The sequence below is a fragment of the Ranitomeya variabilis genome, chromosome 1, assembly GCF_051348905.1.
Source record: "Ranitomeya variabilis isolate aRanVar5 chromosome 1, aRanVar5.hap1, whole genome shotgun sequence".
NCBI classification, from domain to species: domain Eukaryota; kingdom Metazoa; phylum Chordata; class Amphibia; order Anura; family Dendrobatidae; genus Ranitomeya; species Ranitomeya variabilis.
The window spans coordinates 264072668-264093671 of NC_135232.1; positions in this window are offsets into that span (position 1 = coordinate 264072668).

A 21004-nucleotide genomic window follows, 5' to 3' on the forward strand; every position below is an offset into this window, starting at 1 on the left:
TATGACGAAAAAACGTATCCAGCAAGCACTTTTGCTGGATGCGTATTTTCGGCAAAACGACGCATTTGCGACGTATTGCAGTTAACGCTAGTGTGAAAGTAGCCTTAGTTTTGCAATTCATCACTAAATATACAGTTGAAACCAGAAGTTTATATACACTATATAAAAAGACACATCTTCATGTTTTTCTCAATATCTGAATAAACCTTTCCCATTTTTGGTCATTTAGGATTACCATAATTATTAATATTTGCCAAATGCCAGAATGAGAGAATACGTTTTAAGGCATACTGGCTGATCCAGAAGAGGGAGTTAGGAGCCCAGTGCTAAAAAAAAAAATTGTAGAAATTAATAAAATAAGACAATTTTTGATTCCCACATTTGTGCATGTTAGGGCTCTTTTCCACTTGCGAGATAAACGTCCGTGTCTCGCATGTGAAAGCCAAGCTCTGGCGCCGGCACTTGGGAGCGGAGCGTGCGGCTCTATGTATTGCTATGCAGCCGCACTCTCCGCTCTGGAGTGCCGGCGCCAGACCTTGGTTTCCACATGCGAGACACAGACGTTTATCTCGCAAGTGGAAAGGAGCCCTTAGTGTGTGAATGATTAATATGGACTGCAAATGCTGATGATTTAAACTAAATTATTTGCTTAAATATTTTAGATATTAAATGCCAAGCAAAATATTCAAAACCATAACTATCCTTGTGTAATTCAGTATCTATGAAGTTTTGCATTTATCGATCTACATCACAGAAGTAAATTTAAAAAAAAAAAGGTTTTTCTATTCCAGATAGGTCCTTGTATATGTGGAATTTAAAATTGACTGTAGTATGTCAGGTATGTAAAAAAAAAATCCAGGATCCAAGGCACCACTTTATTAATTAGAATATACATGGAATAAAACAACATGCAACATTTGTCACATAGGGCCTTTATCAAGCGATAAAAGAAAAGAGGTGTACACAATTTGGCAACACTAGAGAGTTTAACCAAGATTTCACGGACTACGGAGTAGTGCATGGGCCCATACCATTTATGCTTGTCATACAAGCGGTGCACAATGCATACCATATGTTTTGGACTACAAGTCGCACTTTTTAGCAAGAAAATCTCTTGATAAGAAGTGTATGTGTTCTATAGCCCGGAGCGAGCTTCATCTTATTGGCAAAAACGCTGATACAGCGTCCTTCCTGATCGGAGAACTGCTCTTACTCCTCCTGCCCGCTGTAGATATGGTCTCCTTCACACTGATTTATATGCAAAGCAGAAGAGGAAGCCACTGTGACCTGCACATAGGCTGCACATCCTGTGCCGCTGAAGGACCTTCCACCTGACTACCTCCAGGACCTTTCAGGTCATGTGATCAGTCACGTGCCTGGAAAGCACAACAATATGTGGTAATGCGTGTTTATAAATGTGCATATATAGCAGAACTGTGTGTGTCCATGTGCTGTATGTCTATATGTGCATATGTAGAAGAGCTGGATCTGTCCATGTGCATGCGCTGTATGTGCATATGTAGCAGATGTGTGTTGTCTATATAAATGTGCATATATAGGAGAGCTGTGTTTGTCTATGCATATGTTGCACATTTGTGTGTATATATGTACACGTATACATGTGTGTGTATGTATGCATCTATCAAAAGTTTGGACACACCTCATTTAAAGATTTTTCTGTATTTTCATGACTATGAAAATTGTAAATTGACACTGAAGGCATCAAAACTATGAATTAACACATGTGGAATTATATACTTAACAAAAAAGTGTGAAACAACTGAAATTATGTCTTATATTCTAGGTTCTTCAAAGTAGCCACCTTTTGCTTTGACTGCTTTGCACACTCTTGGCATTCTCTTGATGAGCTTCAAGAGGTAGTCACCGGAAATGGTTTTCACTTCACAGGTGTGCCCTGTCAGGTTTAATAAGTGGGATTTCTTGCCTTAGGCCGGCATCACACTGGCGTTTTAAATGGCGGAGTGCAATGCGATAAAAAATCGCATTGCACTCGGACCAATGTTCAGCTATGGGGCAGCTCCCACCAGCTGACTTTTTGTCGGCCGTTTTCCTCGGTCCGAGACAATCGCAGCATGCTGCGATTGTCTCGGACCGAGGAAAACTCTCGGCTCACTCGCACCCATATAAGCCTATGGGTGCGAGTGAGACAGCGCACACCATTCGGATATTGTTGTAGCTGTTTTCGTTCTGACCCAATGTCAGCTGACAGATCACCAGTGAGACCAAAGTGTGGAATTACGCCCGTCATTTTACAAGCGCGCTTGGAGACAAAAAGACACCTCGCACCTATCCTGTGAGCAAGTCACTTTTATCTGATATATTAAAACCAAGGCAATGTTTTATACCATTTACAACATATGCATTTGGATTTAACTCATGTAGTCCCCACCATCACCCAGGGTCATACTTTATTTACCATAACCCAGAACATGTTGTGGCTGACTATTGAAAGCATACATGATAAGAAGTATAGTCTCCTTGAAGAGGAGACCATCAGACTACTGCGTCAACAGATTCTAGTAATTCTAACACTTAAAGGCAAGAGGCACTTAAAGGCAAACTATTAACCCTTCTATAACAATTTCCCCCTTTTGTAAATGGTATAACCTTTGCTACGGGGTCAGCTGATGTCCACAAAGGAGCTACTGTCTCATGGGTCTAGTACCCACAAGGGGGCTTTCTACCTGCTTCGCCCATCCACCCTCAGTGTGGACACTCACCTCCACCGTCAGCAGTGGCCATACGGGGCCTATGATATACTACAGAAGGTTCAGCCTTAGGTAATATATTAGCGCTTTTACGGCTACATAAAACAATAAGCAAAGCAACAAAATTTGCATACAAGTCTGTCAAGTCAAAAATAATCCCTCCCTCTAGGCCGCTAAGCCAATTGGCTGGATTTAAAAAGAAGTCTCTATATTGTATTAGTCTTATTAAGAACCTTAAGGAACCAAGAAAATCTGAGTCCAAGTCTCATTGTGTATGCAGTGTGGTGTTAATACCCTCCTTGGCTCCTGGGGTATGGCAAAGTACAGCATAGTCCTTGCAGATACTGGGCTGTGTGTACAGATCCAACAGTCCAGCAGTTTTTGTCCTTGTCGACATTTAAAAGTGTATTCAGTGTCTCTGTACGGTGCAAACATACTACCACTGCCAGCAAGGTGATTAGAACAACAGTCTTTCTGCTAGTGAAAAGATCTTTTTGCAGTGACTGGCATGGATCCAGGTGGGCGTTCCCTCAAGTGAATGTGGTCAGCTGGACTTCACAACGGGCCGTCAAACCGTGGATATAGGCTCCTTCTCACGTGTCTGTGTATGACCACCCAATCACCTGGATTCAGCAGATGTGCGTCCGCACTGGCATTAAGATCTGGAATGGATGAAAACACATGTTTATGCACCACATTAAGTCTTTTCTGCAAGGCCTGGACATGGGCTGTTATAGCACCGTGTTGCATTTGTAGCACCTGTGGGAAGTACAGACCAGTCTCTGGCAAACTACCAAACAGGACTTCAGAAGGAGACAAGCCTGTCTTTCTATTTTGAGTGTGTCTGACTGACAAGAGTGCAAGAGACAAGCACTCTACCCCGCTCTTTCCTGTGTCTGCCATGGCCTCTGAATTTTCAGTTTAAGTGTCCCATTTAGTCTCTCCACTTTCCCACTACTTTGTTGTCTGTATGGTGCATGATATCCTTGCTGTACTCCCAGGGCCTGCATGACTTCCCTCATTATTTCTCCAGTGAAGTGTGTTCCCCTATAGCTCTCTATGGTTTCTGGCACACCACACCTGCAGATCAGTTCTTTCATCAGTTTGTCTGCAGTCACTTTAGCATTTGCACATTTTACCAGATGGGCTTCCAGCCAACCAGAGAAGAGATCTACACATTCTAGGACATTTGTCACACACTCCTACCTTGGGTAGCTGTATGTAGTCAGTCTGCAGTCTCTGAAACGGGTAGAGAGGTCTGGGTGTTGCTTTCTTAAGGATTTTTACTGTTTTACCAGGGTTGTGCTGTGCACAGATGAGGCATGACCGTACGAGCTTTGCGGCTGCGTAACTGAAACCAGGAACGATCCAGAAGGCATCTACCATGGACACATGTGACATTTTGAGGTGTGACTGGGGCCATCTGTTGCTTGCGCCATAATTAGGAACAGGGACCTCGGTATATACAATTTATCCTTATTCTCCCAAAACTCTTTTTGAGTTCAGCTCAGCTCCCATTCTCTCCCATGTTCCTTCTCTGTTTGGGCAGCTGGAGGGATTTCAGGACATCTAGGCTCAGTGTGGCTGGAATACGCTGACTCTCCGCCACCGTCCACTGCTCCCTAGGCCGCCTTGCTGCTACTTTAGCAGCCTCGTCCGCCCTTCTGTTACCCTCTACCTCCACAGAGTCACCGTTCGTGTGTGCTGTTACCTTGGCGATGCCAACCTGGACTGGTAACGTCAATGCCTCCACTAATTGTTTCACCAGCTCTGCATTTTTAATGGGCTTACCGGCTGATGTAAGAAACGTTCTGCTTCTCCAGACAGGGCGATAATCATGGGATATTCCCCATGCATAATTCGAATCTGTATAAATATTAGCGACTTTACCTGCAGTAGCTCTACACGCCTCAGTGAGTGCCTTCAATTCTGCCTCCTGCACCGACATGTGAGGAGGGAGTGGTTCAACTCGGATTACCTCATGTGAGGATACTACTGCATGTCCAGGGTAGAATCGCCCATCCTGGTGGTATCTGGAGCCATCTACAAAGGTAAAAACCTCAAAATATGCATTAGGAACAGGTTTTTCATGAACATATGTAAAACATACTCATCAGTTCCTATGCAGTCATGTTTGTGCGTCATGTCAACGTACCAGTGTACTTTTTTTTTTTTTTTTTTTTCTAATGCTGTCACCAATTCCCCCTTTTCTGAATCCACAAGCAGAAGAGTGGCTGGATCAGAACATTGTACCTTTTGAGGGTGACGTATTCATTAAATTAGTATTAGAGCACATTCAAGTCTGATCTGTCTAGCCATAGACAGGTGTTTTGGTTGAACTTGTACGAGTATGACATTAATGTCATGTGGGGAACAAATTGTAAAAAAGAAAGTCAGTGTGATCTCACATGCCTCTCGGTAATACAGCAGCTCTTACAACACGGACACACGTAGGAGACCCTCTTAATCACTGGGTCTAATTGTGCTGAGTAGTAAGCTATTGGTCTCTGTTTCTCTGTTCTCTCCATGCTGTTGTGTCAGCACTGCCTGTTTGGTTTTTTTTTAATCAGGAGTCTTATACCTTTAGAAATATCGTGGCTCAAAAATGTCACCTTTTGTTTGTAATACTGTAATTTGTCACGTGAGACCTTGCAACCCTTCTCTGCCAAAAAACACAGCAAGGAAACTGCAGTCTGGTCCGGGCAGCAGAGCAAGAGTTCATCCACGTATTGCAATAGTACAGTCTGTGGATGAGGTGGTTGCCACTGCTCAAGAATCCCTGCCATCGTGAGTGCAGGGGTACAGAGAAGAATGCATTTGCCAAATTAATGACTGTGAAACATTTTGTGACCGTACGGTGTGTGTATTAGGGACAATTGAGATCAACTCACTGCAACATCATTAATGGCCTGTAAGTCATGAACTATTCTGTGTCAGGGGAACCCTTGGGTCCTTTTTCTTAATGGGATACAAAGGGGTGTTGCAGGGGGAAGATCTCTGCACTAGAACCCCTGCCTTAACATGCTCTTTAATATCCTTGCTCAGGGCCATTGATTTGATTAGGCTCACGGGGTATTGCTTTAGCCAAAGAGGAGTGGTTCCTTCTTTTAATTTAATCATAACAAGGGGAATGGGCAGCCGACCCACATCAGAATTTCCCCTTGCCCAAACGGTGTCTGGTACCTGATTCTTTTTCCTGTCCTCAGACATTCTGGTATCAGGTGTTACTTTCACTAATCTTGCCATATACGCCATTTTTGAAATATTACACAAGTGTTTATATAAATCAGACACTAATGTCCAAATATTATTTATACCCGTATTTGATTGGGTAGAGTACCTCTTAAGAACTAAATTTGATTTACAAAATATGTTACCAAAAGAAAATTATATATATATGAAAATATATAATTACGAAAGATACTGAGTCATAAAATGGGAGATCACAATGCCATAGGCCACAGCAAAGCACAAGCTTATTTTAAGAAGGTAGCAGCCCTATATAAATCCATAACTAACAGTTCCAAATACAAAAGAAGGGATTTGAAAAATACCAAATATCAATACTAGTTGCTTGCAATAAGGTATAGGAAGTGGAAAAGACAAATAAACAGTGACTATGATTTGAGCCAATATAATGAATGGCTCAAAACTATATATCATATGAAGACAACCTAGAAATACACAGTAACTATACCACCTTGTGCAAGAAAACTACTAACCTGGCAAATGAATGGAATTAAGTGTAACTATAATTGGGCATGATTTACCTGTGGTATAATGTGCATGTGGATGACCCTGGCGTCCCTCTGCACCAAGTGTTTATATGAAAGGGGACTTGTAACTGTAATACCCTCAGGAGAGTACTGTATAGTGGCCTAGACAGCACTCAACTCTGCTTCCAGCTAATTCATAGGGGTATTGTCACTAACAATAAGTTTTGTAAGCACCTCTTGGCTGTCCAGTAATTTTAGTCTCATTTGTTTAGTCATTAGGGCTTCTGTCACTTGTCCTTCCACCCCCACACATTCCACAGTCTCGTTAGTAATCATGTCTGGCGTTATCAAGTCTTTGTGCACCACAGTCCCGGCTGCCCCAGTGTCAATCAAGAATTCTGTCTCTTTCCCTCCCAGCATTGGTATGGTGGTCATCAAGGCAGGACCAGGTCCGGAGGGGACAAGAACAGGGCACACATTTGTCACTGGGTTGTCAGTTTCCCAGTCTAAAGGTGAAGGAAGTGGTAAATTGGTCTGAGTGTCCATTTCCTCCACAATGCCAGCACTTTACTGCTTCTAAGTCCTTAGGTCCCTTACTATGTCTACTGTTTTCCTTGTAGTCCAGCATACATGACACGTCGTCTTGTCCTAGTTTGTTCAACTCTTTAGCGACTTTCAGGAGATCTTTTGGATCTACATTTCTCCATTCAGGTCTGGCTCTCTGTATTGCGTCTTGTAAGTCTTTGGTCATACCGTCAATGAATGTATTTACCAATACTTTAACATCAAGTGGGTTCACTGGACTGTACCCCATGTCTTCCCATTTCAGCTGTAACCGTCTAAAGTACATCTTAGTACGTCACCTGCTTTTGTGCTCACTAACTCCCTAGGTCTGCCCAGGTGCACTTATACGTCCATCATATTGTCTTTGTAAAATGGAAAAGGTTGGTTCTCAGGATCAGCCAATTGTTTTAGCGTAGCAAGCTAGTCAGAGGGCCTCCAGGGATAATACTCCTGTATCTGTTTTACCCTACCTGATGTGGTTGGTTCTCTGGTGGTGGGGGTGACTAGATGACCGGTTGGGGGTGACATGACATGCTGGTCTACAGCTCCTTCCCAAAAGGATTACTGTCAGCCTACTCCCCAAAGTTAATGTCCCCACTATCCACCAACCACAATCCTGTGTCAGTTTCTTATGTCACTACATGTGATCTTGTCTGGACAGGATTCAGTGCAATTCTCTTAGGTCGGGTTGCAGCACAGATCATACAAGTATTTCTCCAGTCTGGGTTTGTCTGACCACAGTGTTTACAAGTCCATCTGTCTTGTCTGGGTCTCTGGTTATACAAAGGTATGACCATAGCAGTAATGTGTCAGTCATAGTCGGACTTCATCAAAACATTCATAATACACCTTACTTCCGTTCTGCTGCACTCTCTCAGATGCCATTTATTCACTTGCTATTTTCCTCCTTTGCCTGTGCCTTTTTGAACATCCACGCATCCACACACTGGCATTTTTGCCTTTTTTCAATATTGGTTTCACATCTTTCACTGCTTCCTTTTTCCAATCTATACAGCGGTTTTTGGATCCCATTGGGGGCCCTGACTTTACACAGAATAAGTTGCCCGTGGCTTGAACTTATCCGCTCAGACAACTCACCTGCAGTGTGAGTGTCAAGATTTAGAGGGAAGGTTATGCCACCTCTCACCCGGTAAACCTAAAGGATGTAACAGGAAGGCTAAAACTGCCTCTCACCCGTTAGATCAGCTGGCTAGAAAAGGAAGGCCCAGCTGTGTTAGGCCTCTGACCCACTAGCTCAGTTCCATGGATGGGAAGGTTATGCCACCTCTCACCCGTAAGTTGACTGTAGAAGGAAGGCCCAGCTGTGTTAGGCCTCTCACCTACTACATCAGCTGTGCAGTTGGCTACCTCCTCTGTTGATCCTCAGTTTGCTATATAAATCACTCAACTTGAAGCAGGTGAATCTTTTACCAATCTTTTCAATCACTTACAAGTTTCCTTCTAAACTAGGCACAGTTCTTTTCACTTTCTGACGTCCAACTTCAACTTCAATACATATAGTACTTATTGCTTTAAACACAAATCTCTCAGCGTGTACTAAACCAAGGACAGAGAAACTTAGAATGCAGCTACATGCCCCCCTTCCTCTGGCCACAGCACAGAGATGAGAAATCACAAACAAGTCGCGCAGGGGTTCGACTCCCTCCTCCCATCTGGTACACAGCACTGAGATAAGAGCTTGGTGCCTCACACACATAGAAACAGAATGCAGCAGTTTTCAGACTTAATCTCTACAAAACATTCAAACATTCATCCTCTCGGAATTAAAAACAGTTTCTCTATACAGGCAGATCCCTGCATAACTTGAATAAGCAGATTCTGACCGCGTCCGGCCAAAACACATATAGAAACCTATCCAATGTCAAACCATATATAACACAGGTTTCACTGAATCTCAGATGTAATTAAATGTACATTAAAAATATCCATAACTCATTCATCCTGGACCCTCAACAACAGTTAGATAAGTAAAGATACTTATGTGATCACTCATTCATACGTGCTCATTCAGGGATTGTTTTTTTTTCCTTTTTTTTACCTTTCACTTTTCAGTTGATTTTACAAGAAGAAAATCCCTGATCTCAATCACTCCACCTAATTCAGCTCAAACTGAGTTGAATAATGTCTTCTGTCACATACAGAGGACCACACCTAATGGAACCCCTCATCAATCAGGGATTCATCTATTTATCCCTGACACTCATTTACTCACCTCTCATCTCATTCAGAGATTCTCATAGACATACATACATGCATACATACATACATACAGCCTGCCTATTTTGCACTTTGGAATTAACACAACTCTATATAAATAAAACTGCAGCAGTGTCCACTGACACTCTGAAAGCACTTTAAGGCCAAACAACAAAAACCACGGCCTTATACAAAATACAGCTTCATATAATGTACTGCCAATCCAAAATGACCAAAATAACAACACTGCACAGAGCCTATCCCAGCTCTGTATTACACACACACACTAAACAAATACATAACCAATTAGGATATTGACAAATAACACAGATAACAATTATCACAATTATCATCTTATTACTCTATTGTTCAACTCTCATACGGACATAAACAGACAAAACACAAAACTCACTGGTGATGTGGATTCTTTGAACCATGTTGGCAGCCTTTCACCCAGAGGTATGGACAGATCCAGAAGAGAGATTGCAGGTGCAAAACAGATTGTAAGAATAACATTTCTCACCTTGCTGCAGCTGGTGTTTGCATGTCCAATCTCTCAGGAAGCTCCCACTTACGGATTCCGAATAAGGCTGGTTACCACGGCCCCCATTCGGGCACCAAAACTGTCGTAGCTGTTTTCGTTCTGACCCATGTCAGCTGACAGATCACCGGTGAGACCAAATTGTGGAATTACGCCCGTCATTTTACAAGCGCGCTTGGAGACAAAAAGACACCTCACACATATCCTGTGAGCAAGTCACTTTTATCTGATATATTAAAACCAAGGCAATGTTTTATACCATTTACAACATATGCATTTGGATGTAACTCATGTAGCCCCCACCATCACCCAGGGTCATACTTTATTTACCATAACCCAGAACATGTTGTGGCTGACTATTGAAAGCATACATGATAAGAAGTATAGTCTCCTTGAAGAGGAGACCATCAGACTACTGCGTCAACAGATTATAGTAATTCTAACACTTAATGGCAAGAGGCACTTAAAGGCAAACTATTAACCCTTCTATAACAATATCATCCGAGTGATGTGCGTTATAAGCGGACCCCAGCAATGGAGGAGATGGAGAAATTAATTTATCCGCCTCCTCCGCAGCTGTACGTCGATCCTCCCTGTGCAAGAGAATCGGAGCACAGACGCATGACACTCGGCTCCTGCACTGCTGCGAGCAGGAGCCGAGTGTCATTAGCATATCGCATCCGATGATCTCGCATCGGATGCAATACGCCAGCGTGACGCCGGCCTTATAAATGAGGTTGGGACCATCAGTTGTGTTGTGCAGAAGTCTGGTGGATACACAGCTGATAGTCCTACTGAATAGACTGCTAGAATTTGTATTATGGCAAGAAAAAAGCAGCTAAGTAAAGAAAAATGTGTGGCTATCATTACTTAAAGAAATGAAGGTCAGTCAGTCCGAAAAATTGGGAAAACTTTGAAAGTGTCCTCAAGTGCAGTTGCAAAAACCATCAAGCGCTGCAAAGAAACTGGCTCACATGAGGACCGCCCCAGGAAAGGAAGACCAAGAGTCACCTCTGCTTCTGAGGATAAGTTTATCCGAGTCACCAGCCTCAGAAATCGCAGGTTAACAGCAGCTCAGATTAGAGACCAGGTCAATGCCACACAGAGTTCTAGCAGCAGACACATCTCTACAACAACTGTTAAGAGGAGACTTTGTGCAGCAGGCCTTCATGGTAAAATAGCTGCTAGGAAACCACTGCTAAGGACAGGCAACAGGCAGAAGAGACTTGTTTGGGCTAAAGAACACAAGGAATGGACATTAGACCAGTGGAAATCTGTGCTTTGGTCTGATGAGTCCAAATTTGAGATCGTTTGTTCCAACCACCGTGTCTTTGTGCGACGCAGAAAAGGTGAACGGATGGACTCTACATGCCTGGTTCCCACCGTGAAGCATGGAGGAGGAGGTGTGATGGTGTGGGGGTGCTTTGCTAGTGACACTGTTGGGGATTTATTCAAAATTGAAGGCATACTGAACCAGCATGGCTACCACAGCATGTTGCAGCTGCATGCTATTCCATCCGGTTTGTGTTTAGTTGGACCATCATTTATTTTTCAACAGGACAATGACCCCAACCACACCTCCAGGCTGTGTAAGGGCTATTTGACCAAGAAGGAGAGTGATGGGGTGCTACGCCAGATGACCTGGCCTCCACAGTCACCAGACCTGAACCCAATCGAGATGGTTTGGGGTGAGCTGGACCACAGAGTGAAGGCAAAAGGGCCAACAAGTGCTAAGCATCTCTGGGAACTCCTTCAAGTTTGTTGGAAGACCATTTCCGGTGACTACCTCTTGAAGCTCATCAAGAGAATGCCAAGAGTGTGCAAAGCAGTCATCAAAGTAAAAGGTGGCTACTTTGAAGAACCTAGAATATGAGACCTATTTTCAGTTGTTTCACACTTTTTTAAGTATATAATTCCACATGTGTCAATTCATATTTTTGATGCTTTCAGTGTGAATTTACAATTTTCATAGTCATGAAAATACAGAAAAATCGAAAAATCTTTAAATGAGTTGTGTCCAAACGTTTGGTCTGTACTGTGTGTGTATGTATGTATGTATGTATGTATAATCTATCTCAGAGCTGTGTTCATAATACTATAGGGTGGGCCAAGTATATGGATACACCTAAATGAAATGGCAATGGTTGGTGATATCAACTTCCGCTTTGTGGCACGTTAGTATATGGGAGGGGGAAAACTTTTCAAGATTGGTAGTGACCATGGCAGCCATTTTGGAACCAACTTTTTTTTTTTCCAATGGGAAGAGGGTCATGTGACACATTAAACTGATTGAGAATTTCACAAGAAAAACAATGGTGTGCTTGGTTTTAACGTAACTTTATTCTTTCATGAGTTATTTACAAGTTTCTCTTTGTTTACAGCCATTGACATGTCGCAGAAGTTAACACGTGAGGAGCAGATAGAAATTGTGTTGATGTCTGGTGAACGAAGTATCTGGGTCACTGCAGCAGATTTTAATGCAAGATACCCTACTCAAGAAAACTGTCACCATTCCCATTTAATTTAGGTGTATCAATATAAATGGCCCACCCAAAAGTTTGCCTCAACACTGAACATAATGTTCTGTGTAAACTGAGGGTCCTGTTCCAATTTTTGTTTTGCCTATTCTGCAAATTCAGCGTGCCAATCTGGCATCAGTCAAAAATCCCTTCAGCGGATATTAGCTACTCACAAATGGCACACTTACAAAATCCATCTCAACGAGGATGACCCAGATCTGCGCGCAGAATGGGCAAAACAAAAATCAGAGGAAAAGTATAGTAGAAACACGTCACCACTTCTGTATTTATCACCCACTCCTGGTTTTGGCTCAGAAATACTGATGTCAAGTACTGACCAAATATTGAATGTGTGAATGTGGCTATAAGGATCATGAGTTGAGGGAAGATGCCCCGCGTTCCCTGTTTCTCAATTACACTGGTTCTGTTTCATCATTCATCCTGTGCATTATGTGGGTGGAAAACCTGTGGGTCAATTATACTGTGGGGGGGCATTATATGTTGGATTCAGAATAGGATAACTGGGGGGGGCCCCATCATACTATGTGCTGGGGATCTGTGTGGTCATCATACTGTGCATGTGGGGCTATTATACTGTGTTGATGGATCACTAGTGGGACATCACTGTCAGAGTATCTGTGGTGGCATTATACTGTGTGTGGGGAAATTCATGGGCTGTCGGGGGGTCGGGGGGGGGCATTACACTTTGTGGGTTTTGTGAATGGGGTCTCCTAGTGGGTGAGAACACTGGAGGGCTTCAGTAGGGGCACAATTACTGTGTTTGTGCCGCCATAAATGTCTTCCACCCAATCTTTAAATGTTGAGAGGTATGCCTTCTGTGACTGCACCTATGCACCATGACCCGCTCTACACAACCATATTATTTGAGGGAAGGTGGGGAGTAGAGGCCCCAAATAGGACTCTTTTGCTAAGGTGCCCTATTGACTTCTCCTTATGTCCCTGACCAGCAAACCTACATTTAAGACTGTAAAAGCTACCCTAATCAGCCTTGAACAATGCTTTTCCTCTAATTAAACCAGAAAACCAAAATATATTTAAAAAAAAAACAAAACATGGTAAGCTAAATGGTGCCATTTAAGAAATATAACTAGACTTGCAAAAATCTAACAGTCGAATAGCTGCAGTATGTCACGAACACCCAAAAAAATATAGTTTTTGGACAGTTCAGAGGAAAAAATGTACAATAAATCTAAAATGTGTCCTCAGTATTGCAAGAGTCCAACAATAAACTCTTTATTTTAGGCTGGTTTCACATTTGCGTTCAGGAGGGCCACGGATGGCTGAGTACTTCCTCCTCCCTGAAGCTCCGCCTACGCTCCGCCTTCTTCTGTATGCGTCCTGTGTTTCCCTGCGTACCTATCTTTAACATTGGGGACGCAGGGACATGCGTTGTATGCGGTTGTGTCCACATGCGACGATTTGACGTGTGCGTCGACTACACCGAAATGCAAAATTTTGCATTTTCATGCGGTTGCTGCACATGTCAAATTGCTGCATGCGGACGCATCTGCATACAAGGCATGTCCCTGCATACCCAATGTTTAAAGATAGGTAATAAAAGATCCCTATCCAAAGACTGAATTATTCAGTCAGACTCTAACCTCTACAACACAGGCAAGACCAAAGAGCTTAATAAGGATGTCGGGGATAAGATCATAGACCTGTACAAAGATGGAATGGGCTACAAAACCATAAGTAAGATGCTGGGTGAGAAGGAGACAACTGTTGGTGTAACAGTAAGAAAATAAAAGAAATACAAAATGACTGTCAATCGACATCGATCTGGGGCACCATGCAAAATCTCACCTCGGGGAACTTGTTAATGATCTGAAGGCAGCTGGGACTACAGTCACCAAGAAAACCATTGGTAACATATTATGCCATAAAGGTTTAAAATCCGGCAAGATCCCCCTGCTCAAGAAGGCACATGTGCAGGCCCGTCTGAAGTTTGCCAATGAACACCTGGATGATTCTGTGAGTGATTGGGAGAAGGTGCTGTGGTCAGATGAGACAAAAATTGAGGTCTTTGGCATTAACTCGCCGTGCTTGGAGAAATGCTGTCTATGACCCAAGAGCACTGTCCCCACTGTCAAGCGTGGAGGTGGAAACATTATGTTTTGTGGGTGTTTCTCTGCTAAGAGCACAGGACTACTTCACCGCATCAATGGGAGAATTGACGGAGCCATGTACCGTAAAATCCTGAGGGACAACCTCTTGCCAGGACATTAAAAATGGGTCGTGGCTGGGTCTATCAGCAAGACAATGACCCAAAACATACAGCCAAGGCAACAAAGGAGTGGCTCAAAAGAAGCACATTGAGGTCTTGGAGTGGTCTAGCCAGTCTCCAGACCTTAATCCCATAGAAAACTTATGGAAGGAGTTGAAACTCCGAGTTGCCAAGCGACAGCCTCAAAATCTTAATGATTTAGAGATGATCTGCAGAGGAGTGGACCAAAATTCCTCCTGACGTACGCAAACCTCATCATCAACTATAAGGGTTTTGTCACCAAGTATTAAGTCTTGTTTGCCCAGAGGGATCAAGTACTTATTTCTCACTGCAAAATGCGTATAAATTTATACAATGTGATTTTCTGGATTTTATTTTTGATATTCTATCTCTCAATGTTAAAATTAACCTACCCTTAAAATTATAGACTGTTCATGTGTTTGTCAGTGGGCAAACTTACAAAATCAGCAAGGGATCAAATAATTATTTCCTTCAATGTATAGCTTTTGTACCTTACTTTCAAGTATGAACTAATTTATTGCAGATGTCTTGTGAAGTCAGTCACAAACACATCTGTGGTCCTGCTGATAGTGGGGCAGAATCAATGCTACGCCGTGTGCAGAACTGTCTGCTGGCACAGTGGACAGAGAGTCATAATGAAAGAAATTACTGTCCAAAATATGATGTGAATAAACAAAAACACAGTTTACATGCTGTCAGAAAAACACCGCAGCGGACTACCTAGATGGTTAGTCGGGGTCCTGACAGCACGGAATGTAAGGCTTAGACCAGAGACATAGTTTGCGGGAGCCTTAGTGAGGTCTTATGGTCTGTTGGAGATATTTTACGGAGATCTCGTGGAATCCTAAAGTATCTTATAACCCTCCGAAGGGAGGATAAATGACAGGTGCTGAAGTACCTGCTTCCAGGAATATGCAAACTGATCGTGGTAAAGAACGCTGCCCAGGCCGGTGGCACACTTTGGAACAATCACTGCCGGTTGAACTTCAGTTTCATAAAGTCAAAGGTGAACAGTTAGTTGACAATTATGAGGTGCTGTGAAGATCCTGTGTGATGTCACTGTGGTCCAGAATATAGCCAAATCCGACACGTTACAAAAGCTTTCTTCCTCGGAAGTTTTTGGACAGTCATTTCTTTCACTACGAATCTCTGTCCACTATCACAGCAGACAGTGCCGCACCGGGTGCCGCACTGATCCTGCCCCACTGCCCACGCTATCAGCAGGACCACAGAGGTGTTTGCGACTGGCTTCACAGGACATCTGCTATAAATTAGTTCATACTGCAAATACACAAGCTATATATTGTTTCCGCACCCTATATATACACTATCTCTAATACAAACACTACTGTCGCAGTCATCTATATTACATGTACACCTTATATCCCTCCCGTCGCGCCGTTTGATAACTACTCATACATTTACCACCATCTTATCCTTTGGCAACAAGTAGCTACCAATCAAACTAGGCAGCTGTGTGGGATAGTAGTGCCAGGCGCCAGTGCACCCATCTTTGTTTTTAAAGTGTGTTTTTCTTTAAAACACAAGTTTTTTTTGCACAGAACCCCCCCATCCCACATATGGACATACTCTAATAGCGCTTATGGGCACAGCAGGTCTCGTCATTCAGCAATATCGGCCCACTTTCTGTTTCCCAGGTTCAGAATACAGCAACAAATGGAATGTTTTGTTTTTCATTTGTATCCTCCTCCACTGTAAAGAGACTGTCGGGACAAAATGACTGTTCAAACCAAGCTCAGGTACTCAGTGCGTCCTTGACGTGGTCGAGAAGATCTGGGCACCTTCCAACCTAGTTATTTTCTCAGTCCTTCTCTAGCTGACATAAGGCCAGAACCGTCAATCAAGGAAAGGGAGTGTGGGGATAGGTGAGAAAAAACAGTAAGACGGTAAGGCCTCTTTCACACTAGCATCGTACGATGCACGTCGCAATGCGTCGTTTTGGAGAAAAAACACATCCTGCAAAATTGCTTGCAGGATGCATTTTTTCTCCATAGACTAACATTAGCGACGCATTGCCACACGTCGCAACCATCGTGCGACAATTGCGTCGTGTTGCGTCGGACCGTCGGCACAAAAAACGTTGCATGTAACGCTTTTTGGTGCATCGTGTCCGGCATTTCCGACCGCGCATGCGCGGCCGGAACTCCGCCTCCCCAGAGCTCACAATGGGGCAGCGGATGCGATGAAAAACTGCATCCGCTGCCCCGTTGTGCGGCGCTTTCACAGTATGCGATGCATTGCGACGAGCGTCGTATGACGCTAGTGTGAAAGTAGCCTAAGGGGCACTGAATGCTTAGATATAAAAAGGTTGTCATGAGTTCTTGCTGGTGAACAAACTAACTGACAGACGGTACAGAGGGTCCTGCCCTTGCTGGCTTACAGTCTACCAGATAATGGGGATCCCTCATTATCGGACCTTGTGAATTATAATAAATGAAATAAAAAATTAATGTCCACCTAAAGATCTTTTCTTACATTGCCCGTCTTTGCAGTTTTTATAAGTGAAACCTCTACAAAATTCTTAAATATAGAGGGTAACTGTGCCTGTCAGAATCAACACACTTAGTACATAGAGAAACATTTGTTCTCCTTATTTCATCTCTCTCACAGCTCAATAAATCTCTATTTTGACATAACAGTACTGGGACATATTTGGTTTTTTTTTCTCCATTGCTACTTTCCCTTCATTACCCCTATTAATTATAATATCTTTTAAGCAAATTAGTACATACACTGGCAAGAAGACTTTCTAAGGCAGATAATATAAAAGCATCTTCTCTTGGCGAGATGAGGGTATTTTAGGAATACAGCAAGGTTAAATGCAGTAGTTTGATCCAAAAGGATTACAAAGGGGTTAACATAAACCCTCTTTAAAATTGAAGCTGGCGAGCTTCCAGGCAGTTGATGGCTATACATCTGTTATTACAAGTCTACCCTAGATGAATTTCTGACTGTAATTCACCGGGGTACTGGGTCTGCCAGAGGTGAGAACTACTATTTGATAATGGGGAGGCGAAAGAGAGAAGGGATGCTCAAAAGTGAGGACTGATCTCTAAATTTCCTTGCCAATCAATCATTAGAACCTTTGGTTAGTACTCAAACATTCCTTGATGACACTGTGTAGTGTAAATTCAATTTATTCCATAAATTTAGAGCTAGGACAATGTTTTTAAAGACAAAATTGCACAATTTCTACACTCCCTCTTCTTTGATTGCCAGCTCTGGCTTCATAGAGCAAGATAAGGGCAGAGATAGATGGCAAACAACCATGTGGAGAGGTGTACTTAATGATTGGTCATGCCATAGTGCACCGATCACTGGTTTGAACAGTCTGTATGTGCTGACAGAGCCCCTTTAACTCCTTACTAAAGCTTGGGTTCACCTTCATGATCTGGCCAAATTTTACAGTTCTGACTAGTGTCACTTTATGTGGTAATAACTTTGGAATGCTTCAACATATTTCAGTGATTCTGAGACCGTTTTTTCGTGACACATTGTGCTTAATATTCATGGTAAACTTAGGTCGATATGATTTACATTTGTTTTGATGAAAAAATTAGAAATTTGATGAAACTTTAGAAAAATGTGCACTTTTCGAACTTTGAATTTTTATAACCTTTAACCCCTTAAACGACCAGAGGTATTTTTGTTTTTGCATTTTCTTTTTTGGTCCCCTTCTTCTCAGAGCCATAACTTTTTTTATTTTGTTGTACTTTTGAACAACACCATTGGTTTTAACATATAGTGTACTGGAAAACGGGAAAAAAATTCCAAGTGCAGTGAAATTGCAGAAAAAATGTGCAATCTCACAGTTAATTTTTTTTTGTTTCTTGTTTTTACCATGTTCATTAAATGGTAAAACTGACCTGCCATTATCATTCTCCAAGTCTTTATAAGTTCATAGGCATCAAACATGTCTAGGTTCTTTTTTAGTAAAGTGGTGAAAAAAAATCCAAAATTTGTTAACAAAAAAAAATTGGAAAATTGTGCCATTTTCCAATACCCGTAGCATCTCCATTTTTCGTGATCTGGGGTTGGGGGAGGGCTTATTTTTTATGTGCTGAGCTGACGTTTTTAGTAATACCATTTTAATGCAGATATGATCTTTTGATCACCCGTTAATGCAATGTTGCGGCGACAAAAAAACATAATTAGAGCGGGTGCAGAGGAGAGCGACCAAGGTTATTAGAGGACTGGGGGGTCTGCAATACCAAGATAGGTTATTACACTTGGGGCTATTTAGTTTGGAAAAACGAAGGCTAAGGGGTGATCTTATTTTAAGGTATAAATATATGAGGGGACAGTACAAAGACCTTTCTGATGATCTTTTTAATCGTAGACCTGAGACAGGGACAAGGAGGCATCCTCTACGTCTGGAGGAAAGAAGGTTTAAGCATAATAACAGACGCGGATTCTTTACTGTAAGAGCAGTGAGACTATGGAACTCTCTGCCGTATGATGTTGTAATGAGTGATTCATTACTTAAATTTAAGAGGGGACTGGATGCCTTTCTTGAAAAGCATAATGTTACAGGGTATATACACTAGATTCCTTGATAGGGCGTTGATCCAGGGAACTAGTCTGACTGCCGTATGTGGAGTCGGGAAGGAATTTTTTTCCCCAAGGTGGAGCTTACTCTTTGCCACATGGGTTTTTTTTGCCTTCCTCTGGATCAACATGTTAGGGCATGTTAGGTTAGGCTATGGGTTGAACTAGATGGACTTAAAGTCTTCCTTCAACCTTAATAACTATGTTACTATGTCATTTTGGTGTTTTTACTTTTTTTCTTGTTAAGCCATTTAACGATTGGGTTTTTATATTGATGGATCAGGCGATTCTGAAAGCGGTGAGACCAAATATGTGCATATTTGATTTTTTTAATGTTTTATTTTGAATGGGGTGAAAGGGGGGTGATTTTAACTTTTATATTTTTTAAATATTTTTAAAAACCTTTTTTTTTTTTTGCATGCTTCAATAGTCTCCAGGTAGACTAGAAGCTGCAGTTCTCTGGTTGGCTCTGCTACATACAGGCGATGATTAGATTGCCTCTATGTTTCAGAAATGCTCACTTGCTATGAGTGCTAACCACCGGGCCACGCTCATAGCAATCTGGCAATGACAACCATAGAGGTCTGCTGGAGACCTCTTTTTGTCATGCCGACCCATCGGTGACGCCCGATCATGTGACGGGGTCACCAATGAGCGAGTTTAGTGACGTGTTTCTGGTAAGTTAAATGCCGCTGTCAGAGATTGACAGCAGCATTTAACTAGGTAACAGCCACGGGTGAATCACGACTCCACCCACGGCTGTTGCGGGCACATGTCAGTTGTATATATCACCTGTCATATGCCCGGAAAGGTGCAGGCTCAGTGCCGATTCCTGCATCAATCAGGGGGAGTCAGACATCGGAAAGGGGTTAGACAGATGGTCATACCACTAAGAATAATTCATAAATAATATTTGCCACATGTCTACTTTACATTAACAGAATTTTTTAAACTTTGTTTTTGTTAGAAATGTTTAAAAATTTAGCAACAATTTTTAATTTTTCCAACAAAATTAAAAAATATATCTTATTAGGGACTACTTCACATGTGAAATGACTTTTAGGGATCTATATGTAAAAAAAGGCCCAAAAGTGACCTCTTTTTAAAAACTGCACCATTCAAGGTATTCAAAACCAAATTTAGGAAGTTTAACCCTTCAGGTGCTTCACAGGAAAAATACAAAGTGCAAACAATAAATGAAAAAAAAAATTAATTTTCCACAAAATTTTTGTGCCCCATTTTTTTAGCCCCAAATTTTTCATTTTCACAAGGGTAACAAAAGAAAATGGACCACACAATTTGTTGTGCCATTTTTCCTAAGCACAATGAAACTTTTATATGTACTGTATATGTCAGAAACTACTGTTCAGGCACAGAGCAAGGCTCAGAAGGGAAGAAGCGAAGAAGCGTTATTTGAACTTTTGAGCAAAATATTGGCTGGAATAGATTGTGGATGCCATGTCGCATTTGTGAAGCCCTAGATGTGCCAAAACAGTAAGAACTCCCACATCCCTATTTTGGATACTACCCATGTCAAGGAATTAAATAAGGAGTGTGGTGAGCATATTCTATTAAAACCACAGGTGGTTCACAGATTTTTGTTACATTGGGATGTGAAAATGACAACAATTATTTTTTCCTCAAAATGTTACTGTAGCCCCACATTTTTCATTTTCACGAGTGACTGGAAAAAATGCACCACACAGTTTCTTGTGATATTTCTTTTGAGTACCATAATACCACATATGTGGTTGGAAACTACTGTTTGGCCGGAAGGTAAAAAGTTCTATTGGAATTCTGCCGTGAAATTTTAGATGGAATGGACTGTGGATGCCATACCAGATTTGAAGAGTCCCTGACATGGCAAAAGTGCAGAAATC